This window comes from Oncorhynchus tshawytscha, linkage group LG24, assembly GCF_018296145.1.
Source record: "Oncorhynchus tshawytscha isolate Ot180627B linkage group LG24, Otsh_v2.0, whole genome shotgun sequence".
NCBI classification, from domain to species: domain Eukaryota; kingdom Metazoa; phylum Chordata; class Actinopteri; order Salmoniformes; family Salmonidae; genus Oncorhynchus; species Oncorhynchus tshawytscha.
In genome coordinates, this window is record NC_056452.1 from 23,037,039 (window position 1) to 23,059,692 (window position 22,654).

Consider the following 22,654-nt stretch of genomic DNA (forward strand, 5'->3'; position numbering starts at 1 on the left):
TTTTTCCTTTTTTTTTTTCTTGCACAGTTTCTCTAGAAATGAATCAGATAAAGCCCAAACTGTGTGATGTTTAATTTCCAATAGGCCAATATTCTACATAGTTTAGCGCAGGGAATATGGTAATTAACCACAATGACCATAATCAATTGTGAGCCTACTTGTCCGATCTGTGTGTTTCTTTTGTACCAGCTAGAGAGAAGACATGGAAGAATGTGTGATTGAGAGGGATAGAGAGCAGTTGCTTCACGAGGTATTTCTACCAGAAAATACATAATCTAATTGATAGATAGTTGGTATTCAGCAATCATAAAAGTCTGCTTTATATAATTGGAAGAACTACTAAAATAGTGATTTTTTTTTCAGAAAGTATAGCCAGCAGCTCTATAGCAGCTCTATAGAGATGTCTAAATAAAATATCAATCAAATAAACAAATGTAAAAACTGAAGTATTTTTCAAAAGTTAAGTAATGTGAATAAAATACAGTTAATAAGTGATAAGCAGCAATGGGCAGTCACTTCCATCATGGGACTTTAATTCATTGTTTTATTCTGTGTTGTTACAGCATTCAAACCACATAATGCATAGTGCTCATCACTAAGCTCATCACTAAGCTAAGGACCCTGCGACTAAACACCTCCTACAACTGGATCCTTGACTTCCTGACGGGCCGACCCCCAGGTGGTAAGGGTAGGTAACAACACATCCGCCACGCTGATCCTCAACACGGGGACCCCTCAGGAGTGCATGCTCAGTCCACTCCTGTACTCCCTGTTCACTCATGACTGCACGGCCAGACACAACTCCAATACCATCATTAAGTTTGCTGATGACACAACAGTGGTAGGCTTGATCATCGACAAAGACGAGACAGCCTATAGGGAGGAGGTAAGAGACCTGACCATGTGGTGCAAGGACAACAACCTCAATTTAATATAATTATTTGTTACTTTTATTTCTTCTTTTTTTAGGTATTTTTCATAAACTGCATTGTTGTTTAAGAGCTTGAGGGAGGCATTTCACTGTAAGGTCTACACCTGTTGTATTCGGCACATATGACAAATACAATTTGATTTGATATGATATGTACCAAAAAACAAAAACAAGAAATCAAAATCGAAAACTATAATTATTTCTAATAATCGAACCGAAACTGAACCGTCCTCAAAAATCCCTGATCGCTCAGCACTAGGAAGCTGACAGTTATCAGGTTGAGTGACCATAACTCTGTACTGTTTTAACAGAGTGAATGTACAAACGCTTCCCACGTTCGAACACACACACACACAAGAGACAACCACATTAAAGCAGAACTCCAATACCCAAATGTCATTCCTAATGAGGAGAATTGAAACAGAGTCTAAATCAGGAAGTCCAGCACCCCTTTAATGAATAAATTACCTACGTTGGCATTATTGTCTCTGCACTGGGCCTGTACAGTGTGTTCACTATGTATGCCTGTTTAATTCATGAAACCATTGTGATAACACAAATGGACTTTCTGCATCACTGGGTAGCTAGTTTTAATTATAAATGAGCATGTGATATCAATATGAGGCTGTGTTAGGAGACAGTCCTTTACTATCTCACTGTGGTAGTGGCAGTAGGATGGCAGTAGGGTGGGAGGGTGGAGTTGACGTCTTTGAGGGAGAGGAAGAGCCAAACAAACAATCAGAGGTTTTTGACAATAGTTTTTCCGGTCTTTTCCTATTTTTCCAACAAGTGTTTTTATGTACAGTTGAAGTCAGAGGTTTACATACACCTTAGTCAAAAACATTTAAACTCAGTTTTTCACAATTCCTGACATTTAATCCTAGTAAAAGATTCCCTGTTTTAGGTTAGTTAGGATCACCACTTTATTTTAAGAATGTGAAATGTCAGAATAGTAGTTGAGAGAATTATTTATTTCAGCTTTTATTTCTTTCGTCACATTCTTAGTGGGTCATAAGTTCACATACACTCAATTAGTATTTGGTAGCATTGCCTTTAAATTGTTTAACCTGGGTCAAATGTTTCGGGTAGCCTTCCATAAGCTTCCCACAATAAGTTTGGTGAATTTTGGCCCATTCCTCCTGACAGAGCTGGTGTAACTGAGTCAGGTTTGTAAACCTCCTTGCTCGCACACGCTTTTTCAGTTCTGCCAACAAATGGATTGAGGTCAGGGCTTTGTGATGGCCACTCCAATTCCTTGACTTTGTTGTCCTTAAGCCATTTTGACACAACTTTGGAAAAATGCTTGGGGTCATTGTCCATTTGGAAGACCCATTTGCAACCAAGCTTTAACTTCCTGACTGATGTCTTGAGATGTCTACATAATTTTTCTGCCTCGTGATGCCATCTATTTTGTGAAGTGCACCAGAACCCCCACAATATGATGCTGCCACCCCCACGCTTCACGGTTGGGATGGTGTTCTTCGGCTTGCAAGCTTCCCCTTTTTCCTCCAAACATTATGGCTAAACAGTTCTATTTTTGTTTCATCAGACCAGAGGCCATTTCTCCAAAAAGTACGATCTTTGTCCCCATGTGTAGTTGCAAACCATAGTCTGTATTTTTTATGGTGGTTTTTGAGCAGTGGCTTCTTCCTTGCTTTCAGGTTATGTCGATATAGGACTCTAGGAGACAGAACGTGTCTCCTTCCTGAGTGGTATGACGGCTGTGTTGTTCCCATGGTGTTTATACCTGCATACTATTGTTTGTACAGATGAACGTGGTACCTGTAGGCATTTGGAAATTGCTCCCAAGGATGAACCAGACCTGTGGAGGTCTACCGTTTATTTTCTGAGGTCTTGGCTGATTTCTTTTGATTTTCCCATGATGTCAAGCAAAGAGGCACTGAGTTTGTAGGTAGACATTGAAATACGTCCACAGGTACACCTCCAATTGACTCAAATTATGTAATTTAGCCTATCAGACGCTTCTAAAGCCATGATATCATTTTATGGAATTTTCCAAGCTGTTTAAAAGGCACAGTCAACTTACTGTATGTAAACTTCTGACCCACTGGAATTGTGATACAGTGAATTATATGTGAAATCATCTGTCTGTATTTCACACGCTGACCTTAGAGAACTTTTTATGTCTATATTTTGGTTTGGTCAGGGTGTGATTTGGGTGGGCATTCTATGTTCCTTTTCTATGTTTTGTATTTCTTTGTTGTTTGGTGGGTGTGGTTCTCAATCAGGGACAGCTGAATATCGTTGTCTCTGAATGGGAACCATACTTCGGTAGTTTTTTCCCACATGTGTTTTGTGGGCAGTTATTTTCTGTTTAGTGTTTTCTGCACCTGACAGGACTGTTTCGGTTTCGTTTATTCTCTTTGTTATTTTGTTCCAGTGTTCATATCAATAAAAGTCATGAACACTTACCATGCTGCGCTTTGGTCCGATTCTTCCTCTTCAGACGACGACACCCGTTACACTGTAAGCAATTGTTGGAAAAATGTATTTTTGTCATGCACAAGTAGATGCCCAAGCCGACTTGCCAAAACTATAGTTTGTTAACAAGAAATTTGTGGATTGGTGAAAAACAAGTTTTAATGACTCCAACCTAAGTGTATGTATACTTCCGACTTCAACTGTAAGTGAACATTACTGCATAAACAACGGCTGTTATCAAGTGATGTGCATACTGTAACAATATAATACTGTGCCATTTAACTTCAAATGATGCACCTTTGGCGTCAACATCCTCCTTGCGTAATATATAAACTGCCATAAAGCTATGCCTATTAGCAGTAGCAGTGCTTGGTTAAAATCACAGAGGAAGCCAAGCTAAGCCAGTAAAAAACACATATTATAATTTATGTTGTGATAATTGTGTTGTTTGCTCTGTATCGCATTTCTTCATACGGCACAATGGTATACAATAAGGCCAGGACAACAAAAAGACAACAGTCACACTGTGGCGGAATAAATTAAATCACAAAACCAGAGAGCCACATCTATCCAGGTAAATCCACAAAGCAAATATTTCATACAAACAGCCTGCAGACCATGCCTGCAGCATGGTCAAGCATTTGAATGTTTTCGACAGTTTACTAAACAACTACTGATTTAGAACGGGGCATTACCGCAGGTCAGCACATAGAGAACAGGAGCACTGCCTACACTATTCCAGCACCATTTACACTTAAACATTTAAACATCAAGTCAACAAACCTATATATACTTAGTTTAGTACACTGAAAACAAACTTACAGATACCAAAAACAATGTTTTCCAATCAATGTAGCTAATTATCATGTGGGACCAATCATTGTTTTACAAGTCACAAGTAAGTCTTAAGTCTTAGCACTCGAGTAACAAGTCAAGTCCCAAGTCAAGACAAGCAAGTCCGAGTCAAGTCCCAAGTCAAGACTGTGAAGTATCAAGTCAAGTCTCAAGTCCTAAACTTTGAGTTTCTAGTCCTAAACAAGTCATGTGCTCTTCACCAAATGTAATACCATTTCATACTTTTAACAAGAGTAATAGTTAGTGTATTACTTTTACGCAAATCATGAATGCTTTTAAAAATATCTATATATTTATTACTTATATATAACTTATATATAGTTATATTTCCATGGAAATGCATGGGTAGCCATGAGAAAGACCACCCCCCAATAGTGATCGACTATCGAGGGTCGATATGGGGTGCAATCGGGCGATGTAGGCTTGTACACAATCACCCAACCTTAACACACACACTCTCTCTCTCCCTCTCTCTCTCATCACTGGGGGCAAACTACCTGCCCTCCAGGGCACCTACACCACCCGATGTCACAGGAAGGCCATAAAGATCATCAAGGACAACAACCCCCCCAGCCACTGCCTGTTCACCCCGCTATCATCCAGAAGGCGAGGTCAGTGCAGGGGCATCAAAGCAGGGACAGAGAGACTGAAAAACGGCTTCTATCTCAAGGCCATCAGACTGTTAAACAGCCACCACTAACATTGAGTGGCTGCTGCCAACATACTGACTAAACTCCAGCTCACTTTAATAATGGAAATTGATGGAAATTGCTGTAAAAAATGTATCACTAGCCACTTTAAACAATGCCACTTAATATAATGTTTACATACCCTACATTACTCATCTCATATGTTTATGTATATACTGTACTCGATACCATCTACTGCATCTTGCCTATGCCGTTCTGTACCATCACTCATTCATATATCTTTATGTACATATTCTTTATCCCTTTACACTTGTGTGTGTATAAGGTAGTAGTTGTGGAATTGTTAGGTTAGATTACTCGTTGGTTATTACTGCATTGTCGGTACTAGAAGCACAAGCATTTCGCTACACAGAAGCACAAGCATTAACATCTGCTAACCAAGTGAATGTGACAAGTAAAATTTGATTTGATTCTCTCTCTCTCTCTCTCTCTCTCTCTCTCTCTCTCTGTCTCTCTGTCTCTGTCTCTGTGGTTACAGTAGGCTAGCGTATGTCAATGGTTTTAGGAACAGCAGTAACATCAGGCAGGTCTTAGGCTACCAACTGTCTAGCCAGTTGTAGCTCAATCTTGGGTGCAATGATCACGTTCCCACACTGACTGACTGTGTGGAGGCTCATTGATTTAACGTTACGTTAGCCTACATGCTAGGTTACACTAGTGAAGTTACCATTTTCTTGCAGCTTCAAATGTCGAAAAATGTTGGAAATTGTTGCGCCTCTGTTTTCTTCCCGCATGTTTTGCAAGTTGCAATCCGTTATTTGTATATCCGAAAATAATAATTTGGAGTATCATCTTTCCAAGGGATTCACTTGCTGAATTCACTCGCCGACCTTCTTCTGCACTGCCACGCACAACTTTTTCTCAGCTGGCACAATTTGATTGGCTGCTGTCCGATTCAAACTGTAATCCATTAAATGAAGGGTTTATGTGCTGCACACTTTTTTTAATAGCATCATTTTTAATATTTGGGCTTGGGTTGGGTATCAAGTCAGGTCCAGTCAAAAGGCTCAAGTCCAAGTCAAGTCACGAGTCACTGGTGCTAAAGTCAAAGTCGAGTTGCAAGTCATCATATTTGTGACTCGATTCTGACTCGAGTCCAAGTCATGTGACTCGAGTCCACACCTCTGGTCTATGGTACTGATTTCTGTGTGTGTGCGGGTGTGTACATACGTGCACAAAACATATATTTTTTTTACTCACCATCCTCTCTGTTGGCAAAATGGTCTATGGCTTTGTCATACAGTACGCTTTTAGTTTTTGTTGTCATAGCGTACCTAGCTAAAATGCTTACTATCCTGACTTCCTCGCATGGGCAACAATGAACCAGCTAAGTTAGCTAGTTAGCTAATATGAGGCTGCTAGGCTACATCTAGGCTACATATTGAACTTCAATCATCTCAGGCTAGTGGCACAACATATTGATTTATGGTTAGATCAGAATCACCATCATACTCATTGGCATGTACAGAGAATTAAGTCAAAACCACAAGTCCAAATCCCCATCTCCATCCCAGGCTTAGGAAAAGGCAGTTTTAGCAAGCTAGCTAAAATCAAATCAAATTTGTCACATACACATGGTTAGCAGATGTTAATGCTAGTATACCGAAATGCTTGTGCTTCTAGTTCCGACTATGCAGTAATATCTAACAAGTAATATTGAAGGACATCATCACAAGCAGAGCAGAAACAGACAAGTTTTTCTGAAAATTACAATTTGCAAAAGATGTGATTTGATTGGCCTGAAGCCAAATATAAACTGGCCTCCCTTGGTGGGCATTTTGCTGCACCGGGACAACCCACAGTTGAGCTTAACTCAACGCTGATTGGCTAATTATATTGTAATTTTTTTATCAAGGGAGGCCATTGCTGGCATCAATCAAACAAATGCTTTGGCGGCAGCATGTAATACCCTTTTGGTCCAGACAGCATCAGATACATGGGCTACACAGTGACGCTGTTTACCACACTCCGATGATTTCCCTGGTAATACTCAGCCACTTGCGAAGTGACAGAAAATTCTGAAATCAGAGAGAGAGAGACGAAAGATTAATTATTTTATCATTTTTATTTGATTATTGGTAAAATATTTGGGAAAGCTGATTTAGTACTGTGCATTCCAAACATTATCCCTACGGTACATCGTCTGAAGTACAATTCCCTATTACGGTCGGTAAGATGGAGGGATATAAAAACAAGGCGAGGTGAATAGGATGGAGTATAATACACAAAACAGCAGGGCAGCTTCTGCATCGGTTGTCAAGCAGAGCAGATAACGACTATAAATACCTCTCCATGACTCAATTAGTCTGGTAACCACCCCAAGAAAAATGGCCCTACAAATGGAGCCAAGATAAGAAAAACACATAGCGGCTCAGATACAATGGGGGAAAACTGGCAACTGCTCTCGCCGATAAGACTGAGCAAGTCAGGGTGCATCTGGCTTAAAGGGGTTCAGAACCGCCACAACGGAGTAATTGTTTGAACCCAAACTGAGCTTCAATTGTCTCGAAAAACGTTTTTTTCTCTTTCCCCTCAAGCGAAACACTCGGATAACTTTTCTCCATGAAATATTCATAAAGTTAGTGACAATTTGCGTCTGTGTTCTTGGTCAGGTTCCCTGACTGTGTGATAGCAGCTGTGAATGTATCAGAATCTGGCAGCAGGTTGAGAGCCCTCTCCTAGGTGTATATTGATTGGTGCATGCTGGATGACACCTGCACAGGAAAGCAAAGATCCTTTCTCCATTTTCCTCTGTTTCACCAACTCCCTTGCTGCGTTCCATCTCTTTCCTCACCTCTCTGTGCCACGCTAGTTGTAACACCATTACATTCTGTGGTGTCATGCCTTCTGTCTCCTCAGTGGAGGAGGCTCTCACCTTTCACTCCCGCATAGTACCACCATGGACCTCTCACCTCTCTCCCTCCTGCCCATTTAGCTTCTGAAATCTGCAGCTGACAAAATGTCAAACACATTTGTGTTCTCCCATGACGGACAACTCTATAAGCAGTTTGACTGCTGTCAAGATGATTATTTCGTGTTTTTTTTTCTTAATCAAGTAGAGAGTGAGAGAGAGACAGAGAGATGGAGGGGGAGGGGGAAACAAAGAGACAGAGATTTCATCATTACAATAAATGTTTAAGTAAGAAACTATTTCAGGTTATGATTATGTAATAGTATGCAACTCTGAAAGTAGTCAATGGTCGTCTCTTTTCAATGACACAACCATGGCCCAATCTTTTGTCTCCAAGACTGTCTGAAAAGAGTGATACAGGGAGGATTTCAGAGGATTGATCAGGATCTTTCATTCTGTAGTAAATAGAGAAGGGAAATTACATGAGAATATATATTGACATATAGATGTGCACAACACATCAGGGTGCACAAAACAATTGAACTCTCAGCAGACTCTATCTAAGACAGTTATTTACGGTTTTAAATCAATGAAGAATACAATCGCCTCCTTCCACACTCATTGTGGTGCCGGGAGGGTTGAATCAGACACCAAACTTAATCAATAACTAATGATTGTCTAATCAAATCCTGTTGATTCAATGACTAATGATGCAATTCACAGATAAGTACTGTCAGAGGCTGACCAGTAGCCATGTCTGAGTAAAATCACTGGGTCTGCCAATCCAGACAAAAATGTCATATTACAACCTATGTGTTGTAATAATTGCGTTGTTTTCTCTATAATTAGTTTATACAATGCCTTCGGAAAGTATTCAGAACCCTTGACTTGTTCCACATTTTGTTACGTTACAGCCTTATTCTAAAATGGATTCAATAAAATGAATAATCTTCATCAATCTACACACAATAACCCATAAGGACAAAGCGAAAACAGTTTTTTACTAAATTAAACTAAAAACAAAAATACCTTATTTGCATAAGTAATCAGACCCTTTGCTATGAGACTCAGAATTGAGCTCAGGTGCGTGCTGTTTCCATTGATCATCCTTGAGATGTTTCTACGACTTGATTAGAGTCCACCTGTGATAACTTCAATTAATTGGACATGATTTAGAAAGGCACACACCTGCCTATATAAAGATCCCCAGTGGACAGTGCATGTCAGAGCAATCCCCAACCATGAAGTCGAAGGAATTGTCCGTGAAGCTCCGAGATAGGGGAAACTTCTAGAAGGACAACCATCTCTGCAGCACTCCACCAATCAGGCCTTTATGGTAGAGTGGCCAGACAGAAGCCACTCCTTAGTAACAGCCACATGACAGCCCACTTGGAGTTTGCCAAAAGGCACCTAAAGACTCGCAGACCATGAAAAACAAGATTATCTTGTCTGATGGAACCAAGATTGAACACTTTGACCTGAATGCCAAGCATCATGTCTGGAGGAAAGCCGGCACCATCCCTATGGTGAAGCATGGTGGTGGCAGCATCATGCTGTGAGGGTGGTTGTCATTGGCAGGGACTGGGAGACTAGTCAGGATTGAGGGAAAGATGAACGGAGCAAAGTACAGCGAGATCCTTTATGAAAACCTGCTCCAGAGTGCTCAGGACCTCAGACTGGTGCGAAGGTTTACTTTCCAAGAGGACAACAACCCTAAGCACACAGCTAAGACAACGAAGGAGTGGTTTCGGGACAAGTCTCTATATGTCCTTGAGAGGCCCAGCCAGAGCCTGGACTTGACCCCGATTGAACATCTCTTGAGAGACCTGAAAATAGCTGTGCAGCAAAGCTCCCCATCCAACCTGACAGGGCTTGAGAGGATCTGCAGAGAAGAATGGGAGAAACTCCCCAAATACAGGTGTTCCAAGCTTGTAGCGTCGTACCCAAGAAGGGTCGAGGCTGTAAACAAGCTCAGTACTTTCTTCAACAAGTACTGAATAAAGGGTCTGAATATTTATGCAAATAAATTATTTCTGTTTTTTAAATTTCTAATAACCTGTTTTACTTTTTTGTTGTTGTATTTTCACCCCAATTGATAGTAGTTACAGTCTTGTCTCATCGCTGCAACTCCTGTACGGACTCGGGAGAGGCATAGGTCAAGAGCACAACCCAACCAAGCCACACTGCTTCGTGACACAAAGCCTATCCAACCCAGAAGACAGCTGCACCAATGTGTCGGAGGAAACACCGTACACCTGGCGACCGTGTACTGCACCCGGCCTGCCACAGGAGTCTCTAGTGCACGATGAGACAAGTATATTCCTGCCTGCCAAACCCGGACAACTGTGCACCACCCCATGGGTCTCCCGGTCACGGCCTGCTGCGACAGAGTCTGGAATCGAATGCACTGTATGCCTTGACACAGCGATATATAGGCCTAAGGCCAAGACAATAAGAATAACAAATCCCACCACACATTTGGTTCATTACAAAACCGGAGAGCAACATCTGTCCGGTGAGGTCCACAAAACATATTTTATGTAACAAACAGTTACATTACGTGACCTACAGAATGGTCAAGCAATGAATGTTTCGGCAGGGTAGCCTAGTGGTTAGAGCGTTGGACTAGTAACCGGAAGGTTGCAAGTTCAAACCCCCGAGCTGACAAAGCACAGATTCTGCCAGCATTCTGCCCCTGAACAGGCAGTTAACCCACTGTTCCTAGTCCGTCATTGTAAATAAGAATTTGTTCGTGCCTTGTTAAATAAAGATAAAATAAAAAAGAAGAGCCCCAACTTTTTAATGAGCGGAATGCCAAGGTTAAACTCTACACTGGTATTTATCTTTATCTGAATTCTCTTTATTATCATATTGAATATTTCAGATTTCATCTCCTTCTTTCCTATTAGGTTTCCAGTCAACCATTCTCCCCTCCTCTACTCCTCTCCTCTCCTGTTTTCCTCTCTCCTTCTCTCCTCTTCCCCTCCCCTATTCTCCTCCTCTCCCCTTCTCCTCTTCTCCTCCTCCTCTCTCCTCCTCTCTCCTCTCTCCTCTTCTCCTCCTCTCGCCTCCTCTCCTCCTCTCCTCCTCTCCTCTCTTCTCCTCTCCTCTCCTCTCCTCTCCTCTCCTTCTCTCCTCTCCTCTCCTCTCTTCACTTCCTTCCTTTCCATTCCGTCCCTTTCCACTCCTCTCTTCCTATCCTCTTCTCTCCTCCTCTCTCCTCCCCTCATCTCCTCTCCTCTTCTCTACTGTCTATAATGTAAAGCAGCTCTGTCAGTCCCAAGGCACAAAATCAATCTCTACCTTTCTATTTGTATGGTGTAGAACCACCCTCACTTCCGATCAATACACATTGAGACGGGATGACAAATCAACGCCCGACTGTTATATTCTCAGACAGGTCTCCCTTCTCTATAACTAATGAAAAAGCCTGTGTGTGTGTGTGTAAGTGCGCAGTGTGAGTGTATGTGGGTGGCAGGTAGCCTAGCGACTACAGAGTTGGGCCAGTAACTGAAAGGTTGCTAGTTTGAATCCACGACCCGTCAAGGTAAAAAAAATATGTGATTCTGCCCTTGAGCAAGGCACTTAACACTAAACACGTCATGGTCACTGTCAAAAATGGCTGATCCCTGGTCATGTACCCACTCTCTGAGGATGTTTCAGGGGGCGTTGGGATATGCAAAACATACATTTCCACCTCACACCCACTTGTACATGCAGTGAAACTGTACAAATACAAGCACCCACTATTTGTGCGTGTGAACATGGAGCTTAGAAGTTGAAGGACAAGATATTTGCCTTACAGAACAGGGCATGGACCACCAGGTAGGTGATGTTGATTAGACTCCTGTTGGACAAGCTTCTGGTGTTCCGACAACTGCCAAGCACCTTTGTAGCGAGTTTGTATAGTGAAAGAAGGCAACGTATTCATCAGCAAAGCCCCTTTTGAATGTTGACAAGGTTTCTATTGAATAAAGAATACAGGGTACTAGAGTCCTGTTAACTTCCCAAACAGTACACTCTGACTCTCAAAATACAACATTCAGTGCACTACTGTAGACCTAACACCTCAATGTATCCTGTAAACCTGCAGTGGACAAGGAAACAAAGTGGCCCAGTTAGTGAGACATCTCACAATGCTGCCAGAGGAAAATGTAAACTGCCTGATCTCTTCTGGTTTAAAGCAGTGGCTTAGTTTAGGAGAGGAGGAGCTAGCTGTCTGACAGAAACAGAGACACGTGTAAGTGTAACTGTCACGCCCTGACCTTAGTATTCTTTGTTTTCTTTATTATTTTGGTTAGTTCAGGGTGTGACATGGGTGATGTATGTGTTTTTGAACCTGTCTAGGGGTTTTGTATGTCTATGTGTGTTCACTAGTCTAGGTGTTATGTATGTCTATGGTTGCCTAGATTGGTTCTCAATTAGAAGCAGCTGTTTATCGTTGTCTCTGATTGGGAACAATATTTAGGCAGCCATATTCCTTGGATATTTCGTGGGTTATTGTCTATGGTTAGTTGCCTGTGTCTGCACTTGTTTATATATAGCTTCACGTTCGTTTTGTTGTTTTGTAAAGTTTGTTTAGTGTTCTTCGTTTCATTAAAAAGAAGAATGTATTCACATCATGGGTCTTGGTCTCCTCCATTCAATGAACGTGACAGTAACCATTTGGCTCTGTCCTTGTCACGCCTGCTCCCGCTCTCCCTCTCCAGTGCTCGAGGGCACCGGGCTGCCCTTCATTACACACACCTGTCACCATCATTACGCGCAGCAGTGCTCATTGGACTCACCTGGACTCCTTCCCTTTGTTGATTGCCCCGTCTATAACTGTCTGCTCCACCATTTGCTCTCTGTGTCTGCATTTAATGTTGTTATGTGTTCATGTCCAGACGCTCTCCTGTTCCGTTCCATGTCCGTTGATAATTAAATGTTCATTCCCTGTACCTGCTTCTCGCCTCTACCAATGTCCATCCTTACAGTCCTGTTCTAGTCCTTTAGTCTGGAGGGATGGATGGACACCCACTGTGTCACACCTGGTTCAGCTCTCCCTGTTGCCAAGTTGGAAATCAACTCAACAAAAACATCACTCGTTCCTTTTCTCACTTCTGGTGGAGCTGAGATGATAAGATGGATGTAAGCCATTAGTTCTAGCTGAACCTAAACACCTGTAGTGCGCAACCTAGGTGAAACCTATCTAAGGTCAATGGATAAGGATAGGGGTGAGGGTAGCTAGGTTTGATGTTGGACTGGTATTTGACCTTGAAATTCCTATGTGATGCCTACTATTTCAAGTGGTTAAGACTGTGGTTTCACGTGCTTCTCAGCAGCATTTGGATTGATTTGAATGAATTCCTTTAGTGATTTTCTGAAAGAAACTGAAGGAGGGTCCTTCAGATTATGGAACAGCGTAGAGCATAATTTTATTTTACCAGGCAAGTCAGTTAAGAAGAAATTCTTATTTTCAGTGACAGCCTAGGAACCGTGGGTTTAACTGCCTGTTCAGGGGCAGAACAACAGATTTGTACCTTGTCAGCTCAGGGGTTTGAACTCACAACCTTCCGGTTAATAGCCCAACACTCTAACCACTAGGCTACCCTGCCGCCCAACAGTAATAGTTGGTCCCCGCAGGTTTCCTGGTACCTCTGCATTAGCCAAAAAGGACAAAAACCCACTGGACCCACTGGACAGAAAGCTGGTTGAATCAATGTTGTTTCCACATCCTTTCAACAAAGAAATGCAATATGACGATGTTCAATCAATGTGGAAAACTGATTGGATTTGCAAAAGGTCATCAATTTAAGTGAATTTCATCGTTTTTTTTATTTAAAAAAAAAATCTAAATCCAATAACATGGTGACCTCTGTGTCCAGTGGGCAGGCACTCCATATCCCTATTCTCCATTTTATGTGTACATCAGCCTCTCTCTGCCAAAGGGCATTCTATCTTAATTTTCCATCAACAGTAGCAATGGTACATTCTCAGGGATTTCAATATACAGAGGATATTTCATCTTAGCCAAGGGACAGGTGTCCATAACAGAATATTCATGCACTTGGTAATTCAATAATGTCCGGATTAAATTAAAAGCACATTTCGGCAGATAGCTCACACCACGCATCGCATGAAGTTGCTGGGTGCCATGGAGACAGAGAATATTGAGGAAAAGTCTGCGTTCAACCACACAACATGCACGCAAACATGCACCAATGGAGAAACTGTAACCATTGGTTGGTGGTAACTATTGGAGAAGCTGTAACCATTGGAGAAACTGTAACCATTGGAGAAACTGTAACCATTGGAGAGGCTGTAACCATTGGAGAAACTGTACCCATTGGATAAACTGTAACCATTGGAGAGGCTGTAACCATTGGAGAAACTGTTACCATTGGAGAAGTTGTAACCATGGAGAAACTGTAACCATTGGAGAGGCTGTAACCATTGGAGAAACTGTAACCATTGGAGAAACTGTAACCATTGGAGAAACTGTAAACATTGGATAAACTGTAACCATTGGAGAGGCTGTAACCATTGGATAAACTGTAACCATTGGAGAGGTTGTAACCATGGAGAAACTGTAACCATTGGAGAGGCTGTAACCATTGGATAAACTGTAACCATTGGAGAAACTGTAACCATTGGAGAAACTGTAACCATTGGCGAAACTATTACCATTGGAGAGGTTGTAACCATGGAGAAACTGTAACCATTGGAGAAACTGTAACCATTGGAGATACTGTAACCATTGGAGAGGCTGTAAGCATTGGAGAAACTGTAACCATTGGAGAAACTGTAACCATTGGAGAGGCTGTAACCATTGGAGAGGCTGTAACCATTGGAGAAACTGTAACCATTGGAGAAGCTGTAACCATTGGAGAAGCTGTAACCATTGGAGAAGCTGTAACCATTGGATAGGCCGTAACCATTGGAGAAACTGTAACCATTGGAGATACTGTAACCATTGGAGATACTGTAACCATTGGAGATACTGTAACCATTGGAGAGGCTGTAAGCATTGGAGAAACTGTAACCATTGGAGAAACTGTAACCATTGGAGAAGCTGTAACCATTGGAGAAACTGTAACCATTGGAGAAGCTGTAACCATTGGAGAAGCTGTAACCATTGGAGAAGCTGTAACCATTGGAGAAGCTGTGACCATTGGAGAAACTGTAACCATTGGAGAAGCTGTAACCATTGGATAAACTGTAACCATTGGATAGGCCGTAACCATTGGAGAAGCTGTAACCATTGGAGAAGCTGTAACCATTGGATAGGCCATAACCATTGGAGAAACTGTAACCATTGGAAAAACTGTAACCTTTTGAGAAACTGTAACCATTGGAGAAACTGTAATCATGGGAGAAACTGTAGCCATTGGATAACTGTAACCATTGGAGAAGCTGTAACCATTGGATAGGCCGTAACCATTGGAGAGGCGGTAACCCATCGGAGAGGCGGCAACCCATTGGAGAGGCGGCAACCCTCTCTCTCTTTCCTCCCTCTAACCATTTCCTCTGTCTGATGGTAGTCCTATATGCCAGGGATTCCCCCTGGTGCACATTTTGTTTTTTTGCCCTAGCACTTCAAATAACCATCATCAAGCTTTGATTTTATATGAATCCACTGTGTAGTGCTAGGGTAAAAAACAAAACGTGTGGGGGGTGTATGGGTGGCCCAGGACCGAGTTTGGGAAACCCTGCTATACACTAGAGCAGTGTTACCCAACTCCAGTCCCTGAGTACCCCGAAAATCAAGCGCACCTGATTCAACTTGTCAGCTAATCATCAAGTCCTCAATGAGTTGAATCAGGTATGTTTGTCCAGGGCTACAACACAAATGTGTTCTGTTGGGGGTACTGGAGGACTGGAGTTATAAACACTGTTGGGGGTACTAGAGGACTGGAGTTATAAACACTGTTGGGGGTACTAGAGGACTGGAGTTATAAACACAGGGCTAGAGAGAGAGGGAATGAGAGAGGTGCCTAGAGAGCTATTTGGTCCCTACAGTCCTTCCCTGACAGAAATATGTGCTATTGATTACTAAACAGGATTCAACATTCTCATTAGTGTGATTAATCACTTTTTTTTTTGTTACTGCCTCATTTTAAATTCCATGAATAAGTAAATGAATAAAGAGTTGTAAAGCTCAATCCATTTCCCCCACCTCATCCTGATTTATTCCTATTTGTGGAAAGAATGCAGAAAGCATAATTTGGGTTTTAAATCAAAACCATGCAGGGTCCTGCTATTACAGTGATATATCCTCAGGTCTGGTCCGTGACTTCCTTGATACTTAGTTACTGTTCTAGGGTAGTGCATAAAGACACCCCCGTGGTGGATAGAAGGCATTCATTCATATTATTCCTCTTCCAGGTATAATACAACAGCGTATGTACACAGCATACGCAGCAAATGACCCAGTGTTAAACAAGAGAAAGTAACACTGACAGTGTTGAGTCTTTGGACCCTTATAGACGTCAGAACAGTGTTAAATTAATAATACACAGCTTAGTGTAAAGCTTTATTCAAATATTTCCCAGAGTGTAGTTGTAGTGTTACCACCCATGACTGTATTTAGTGACAGAGACATGGTTGTTGCATTCATCACTTATGGGTCCTATGGTTTTCACCAAGTGAAAGCCTAACCAAATAGGTTAACATGATTTTATTAAATATATTTAACACGATGCCATATGTCTTTCATAAGGCCTTATTTTGAGAGTCTAGTTGTACCCTAATAGAGGGGCCTGCAACTCAAACACATCACTTTGAACAAAAACCACACCTATAATTATCATATTTCCCAGTCTTACAGTTGTGTTATTCCTATAGGGAACATTTGACAATCACTTTCTAAATGTGTTCTTAAATCGTTGGTTTTCCCTGTACTGACATAACTAATCCAAAAATGAAACCTTATACTATAGCAAACGACAATGAACATAAAACTAAATAGAACAAAATTGATCATCTCAATCCTGCCAAATATATATAAGATTTATGCATCTTATTTTACTGGGTGGCATTTTCTTTCACAAATCAGTCACTTCAAATTCCCATCAAAGCCACAGCCCCTAACTTGTTGTGCATCCAGTAAGGCAAAAAAACATGCTGACATGCTGCCATCAAGTTGAACAAATTGACAAAGACTTGTAAACAACCAGCACACAGCCACATGGTTGAATAATACATATTGGACCACACACAAACACTGTTCCATATTTTCTCCCATCTTTGCTTCGTACCTAAAGCCATTTTACACTTCACGGTCCAATTTTGTAGTCACTGGAGTTTGGTGAAGCATGTAGCAACATCAACGGAAAATTGAGGATTGTATAAATGGCTTTGGATGCAGTCAAAGCTGTTTATGGGGATCTGCAACTATTGGAGTGGGCGTGAAGGGGAGACGTTGGGGAGAGGAGGGTGAGACGAGGGGGAAAGGAGGGGGAGACGAGGGGGAGAGGGGGGAGGGGAGACGAGGGGGAGACGAGGGGGAGAGGAGGGGGAGATGAAGGGGAGAGGAGTGGGCGTGAAGGGGAGACGAGGGGGAGAGGAGGGGGCGTGAAGGGGAGACGAGGGGGAGAGGAGGGGGAGACGAGGGGGAGACGAGGGGAGAGGAGGGGGAGAGGAGGGGGAGATGAGGGGGAGAGGAGTGGGCGCGAAGGGGAGACGAGGGGGAGAGGAGGGGGAGAGGAGTGGGCGCGAAGGGGAGACGAGGGGGAGAGGAGGGGGAGACGGGGGGGGAGAGGGGGGGAGACGAGGGGGAGAGGAGGGGCGTGAAGGGGAGGGGAGGGGGAGGGGGGGAGGGGAGGGGGGGGGAGGTGGGAGAGGAGGGGAGACGAGGGGGAGACGGGGGGAGACGAGGGGAGACGAGGGGGAGAGGAGGGGGAGACGAGGGGGAGAGGAGTGGGCGTGAAGGGGAGACGAGGGGGAGAGGAGGCGATTAAGTAGGGTAGAAAGAGGCTGTAGAGGCCGATGTTATTGATCAGGATTGTGATGATATTTTTTGCATGAAAATGTAGACAAATACATGCTGATAGATCCACAAAGGCTGTTTTACTAATACAACCTCTAGGTTTTATTTGAAAAACAGAGCCATCTCTCTCACACAGGCAATTTTTTCTTTCTCTCTTTCTCTCTCGCTCTCTCTCTTTCATCGCAAAACTGTTCAGAAGTTGTTTTGCTTCTCTTTTGATCTGAAGAAGAAGCGTCATACATCTATTGCCTGCCCTAAGCAGTCGTTTCACCAGAGAGAGAGGAGCCAGAGAGCTCCTCTGTAAGATGGAGTAAAGACCTAGCTAAAATAATGTTTGGCCAAATACACTTCAGTAAATTATACACTTCTCTTATCATTCTTTCTACTGCAGGTGGTAGCAGAGAAAGCAATCTGGTGTTCTATCCATTTACTGTGTCGTAATGAAAGAAAGGGTTATGAAGAGAAAGACTCCCACACACACAGCATGCTGCCTACATCTCTACGGTCCAAACTTTTTCTGTCTTGATAGCTACTATAGATGACGTAGAGAGGAAATTCAGAAACTCCTGGAGGTGTATGGAAATCAATAAAAATAAAAAATCTAAAACCAACAGTAGAACAAACACGTTTTGGCATTTGGCATTCTTCAGGAGTTTTGGGGGGGCCTTGGGTGGAAAGAAATGTAGTGGCAGCGCTCCTTTCGTTTTGGTTTGATAGCTAGATGATGAAATCATATTTTCTGGCTCTGCAATACTGCACAAAATATAATATTTTGTAACAGGTATGTCTATATGACATTTCCCCTATACATGTCCATGGTTTTGAATATCTATTGATGTTCTCCATCCAATTTATTTGTGGCATGTGTGGCATTGTCACCTTCTGACCATAGTTCCCTTGTTATGTCTTTGTTTTAGTATGGTCAGGGCGTGAGTTGGGTGGGTTGTCTATGTTCTTTTTTCTATCATTTGGGATTTTCTATGTTCGGCCTGGTATGGTTTTCAATCAGAGGCAGTTGTCAATCGTTGTCCCTGATTGAGAATCATACTTAGGTAGCCTGGTTTCACTTTTGAGTTGTGGGTGTTTATTTTCCGTGTTAGTGTCTGTGTCACACGGGACTGTTTCGGTTTGATTACTTCACGTTTATTGTTTTGTTCAGTGTTCATTACTTTATTAAATAACATGAACACTTACCACGGTCCTCACCTTCTTCCACCACAGACGATCGTTACAGGCATAGCATTTTGCCAATAGGATGCATTTTTTCACCCTTCTACACATACTGTAATACCTCTTAATTTTTGCAAATGTATTGAAAATGAAATACAGAAATCTCTCCGAGCAAATACATGTTAGAATCACCTTTTGCAGGTTTGGCAATGATTATAGCTGTCTTACTGGGTAAGTCTCTAAGAGCTTTGCCTCACCGGGATTGTACAATATTTGCACATTATTATTTAAGAAAGTATTCTATCTCTGTCAAGTTGGTTGTTGATCATTGCTAGACAGCTATTTTCAAGTCTTGCCGTAGATGTTTAAGCTTATTCAATGTTGTCTTGGTAACTAACTTTAGTGTATATTTGTATTTGTGTTTTAGGTTATTGTCCTGCTGAAAGGGGAATGTGTCTCGCAGTGTCTGTTGGAAAGCAGACTGAACATGGTTTTCTGTTACGATCATTTGTAGAAACGGACCAAGGCGCAGCGACTGTTGAGTTATACATCATTTATTAACAGTGAAACTTAACAAAAACAATAAACAACAAACGAACCGTGACTACAGAGGTGCTACATACACTTAATCAAAATACAAAATCCCACAAACACAGGTGGGAACAAACACTACTTAAATATGATCCCCAATTAGAGACAACGATTACCAGCTGCCTCTAATTGGGAATCATACAAATCACCAACATAGAAACATGAAAACTAGAACACCCACATAGAAATAATAAACTAGACTAACCCCCCAGTCACACCCTGACCTACTCTACCATAGAAAATAAGCACTCTCTATGGTCAGGACGTGACATTTTCCTTTAGGATTTTGCCTGTACTTGGCTCTATTCCGTTTGTTTTTATCCTAAATAACTCCTGAGTCCTTGCCAATGACAACTATACCCGTAACATGACACAGCCACCATCATGCTTGAAAATATGAAGTGGTTCTCAGTGATGTGTTGGGAATATCCAACATATCTAAACCCCAAACGGTTTGTATTCAGGACATAAAGGTAATTTCTTAGCCAATTTTTTTTGCAGTTTTACTTTAGTGCTTTATTGCAAACAGGGTGCATGCTTAGGAATATTTGTATTCTGTGCAGGCTTCCTTCTTTTCACGGGTGAGTATTGTCGAGTAACTACAATGTTGTTGATTCATCCTCAGCTTTCACATATCACAGCTATTTAACTCTGTAACTGTTTTAAAGTCACCAATGGGCTGCATGTTGAAATCCCTGAGCTGTTTCCTTCTTCTCCGGCAACTAGGTTAGGAAGGAAGACTGTATCTTGTAGTGACTGGGTGCGTTGATACATCATCCAAAGTGTAAATAATAACTTCACCATGCTCAAAGGGATATTCATTGTATGCTTTTCACCCATCTCCCAATATGAGCCCTTCTTTGCGAGGCATTGTAAAATTTCCCTGGTCTTTGTGGTTGAATCAGTGTTTGAAAAGGACTTCTCGAATAAGGGATCTTACAGATAATTGTAAACAATTTATATACGAAAGTATGTGGACACCCCTTCAAATTAGTGGATTTGGATATTTCAGCCATACCCATTTCTGACAGGTGTATAAAAACAAGCACACAGACATGCAATCTCCATAAACAAACAATTGCATAACAGAAGAGCTCAGTGACTTTCAATGTGGAGCCGTCATAGGATGCCACCTTTCCAACATGTCAGTTCATACAAATTCTGCACTGCTAGAGCTTCCCCGGTCAACTGTAAGTGCTGTTATTGTGAAGTGGAAACGTCTAGGAGCAACAATGGCTCAGCCGTGATGTGGTAGGCCACACAACCTCACAGAATGGGACCGCCAAGTGCAGAAGTGCATTAACTCACTACCGAGTTCCAAACTTCCTCTGGAAGAAATGTCGCACAAGAACTGTTCATCAGGAGCGTCATGAAAGGGGTTTCCATGGCCGAGCAGCCGCACACAAGCCTAAGATCACCATGCACAATGCCATGCATCGGCTGGAGTGGTGTATAGCTCGCCGCCATTGGACTCTGGAGCAGTGGAAACGCATTATCCGGAGTGATGAATCACTTGTCACCATCTGGCAGTCCGACAGACGAATCTGGGTTTGGCGGATGCCAGGAGATTTCTACCTGCCCCAATGCATAGTGCCAACTGTAAAGATTGGTGGATGAGGAATAATGGTCTGGGGCTGTTTTTCAATGTTTGGGTTAGGCCCCTTAGTTCCAAAGTAGGGAAATCTTAACAGTACATGCAATTACATTCTAGTCAATTCTGTGCTTCCTGTTAAGCCTGCTCCTGCTCCCCATCCCCATCGTAATGATGGTGGACCCTCATTACGCACACCTGTCACCATTGTTTGCTCTTCAGCTCATCAGCTCAGCTGGCTCGTCGGGCTTCCACGCCTTAGCTGGCTCGAGAGGTTTCCTTGTCTCAGCAGGTTCGTCGGGCTCCCATGCCTCAGCCGGCTCGTGGGCTTCGATGCTGTCCTTCCACTCTGTCCTTCAACGCTGTTCTTCCACACAGTCCTTCCACGCTGTCCTTGTTTGTTTCATGCCGGTTATATATTAAATGTTTGGGGAAGGCCATTTCTTGTTTCAGCATGACAATGCCCCCGTGCATACAGGTCCATACAGAAATGGTTTGTCGAGATCGGTGTGGAAGAACTGGACTGGCCTGCACAGAGCCCTGACCTCAACCCCATCGAACACCTTTGGGATGAATTGGAACACCTACTGCGAGCCAGGCCTAATCGCCCAACATCAGTGCCTGACCTCACTAATGCTCTTGTTGATGAATGGAAGCAATTCCCTGCAGCAATGTTCCAAAATACAGTGGAAAGCCTTCCCAGAAGAGTGGAGGCTGTTACAGCTGCAAAGGGGGGACCAGCTCCTTATCTGTTAAGAAGGCTGTGAATTTTCGCAGCTTTTTTGTTAAAAATCACGCAACATTTCAGCGTCCTGCTACTCATGCCAGGAATATAGTATATGCATATGATAAGTGTGTGTGTATAGAAAACACTCTGAATTCTCTAAAACTGGTTAAATCGTGTCTGTGGCTATAACATAACGTGTTTAGGAGTAAAACTCCTTCGAAAAACTGTTCACCAAAAACACAAAAATAATATTCATCCGCCAGTCAATGTATTGTCTAAGGCTAAAGAAAATACATGAGGATCCCCTGTAAACGCCTACAGCTTCCACACGATGTCGCCAGTACTGGCATTTTTTGGCTGCTTAATCCTTGGTTTGATGACGTATAGGCACTTCCTTTCTTGGGGCTCACCGCAGGATGTTATGAAAGTGAAAACATGGAGTATGATTTCAAGACCTGCTGCTATCGAATACAGATCGCCCCGTGATCAATTTGATAGATTATTAACGTTTATTAATACCTAAAGTTGGTTTAGAAAAGTAGTTTGAAGTGATTTGTAAAAGTTTATAGGCTACTTTTGTAATTTTAAAAAGTGACGTTGCGTCTTGTAAAGGGGCATTTTTCTGGATCACTCCGGTCTTCAGCAAATCACATTTTGGGTATACAATGACGGATTTAATCGGGAAAAAGACCCAATTGTGATGTTTATGTGACATATAGGAGTGCCAAGAAAGAAGCTTGTCAAAGGTAATGAATGTTTTATATTTTATTTCTGCGTTTTGGGTAGCGCCGGCTACCGCAAAATCTGTTGTTTTGT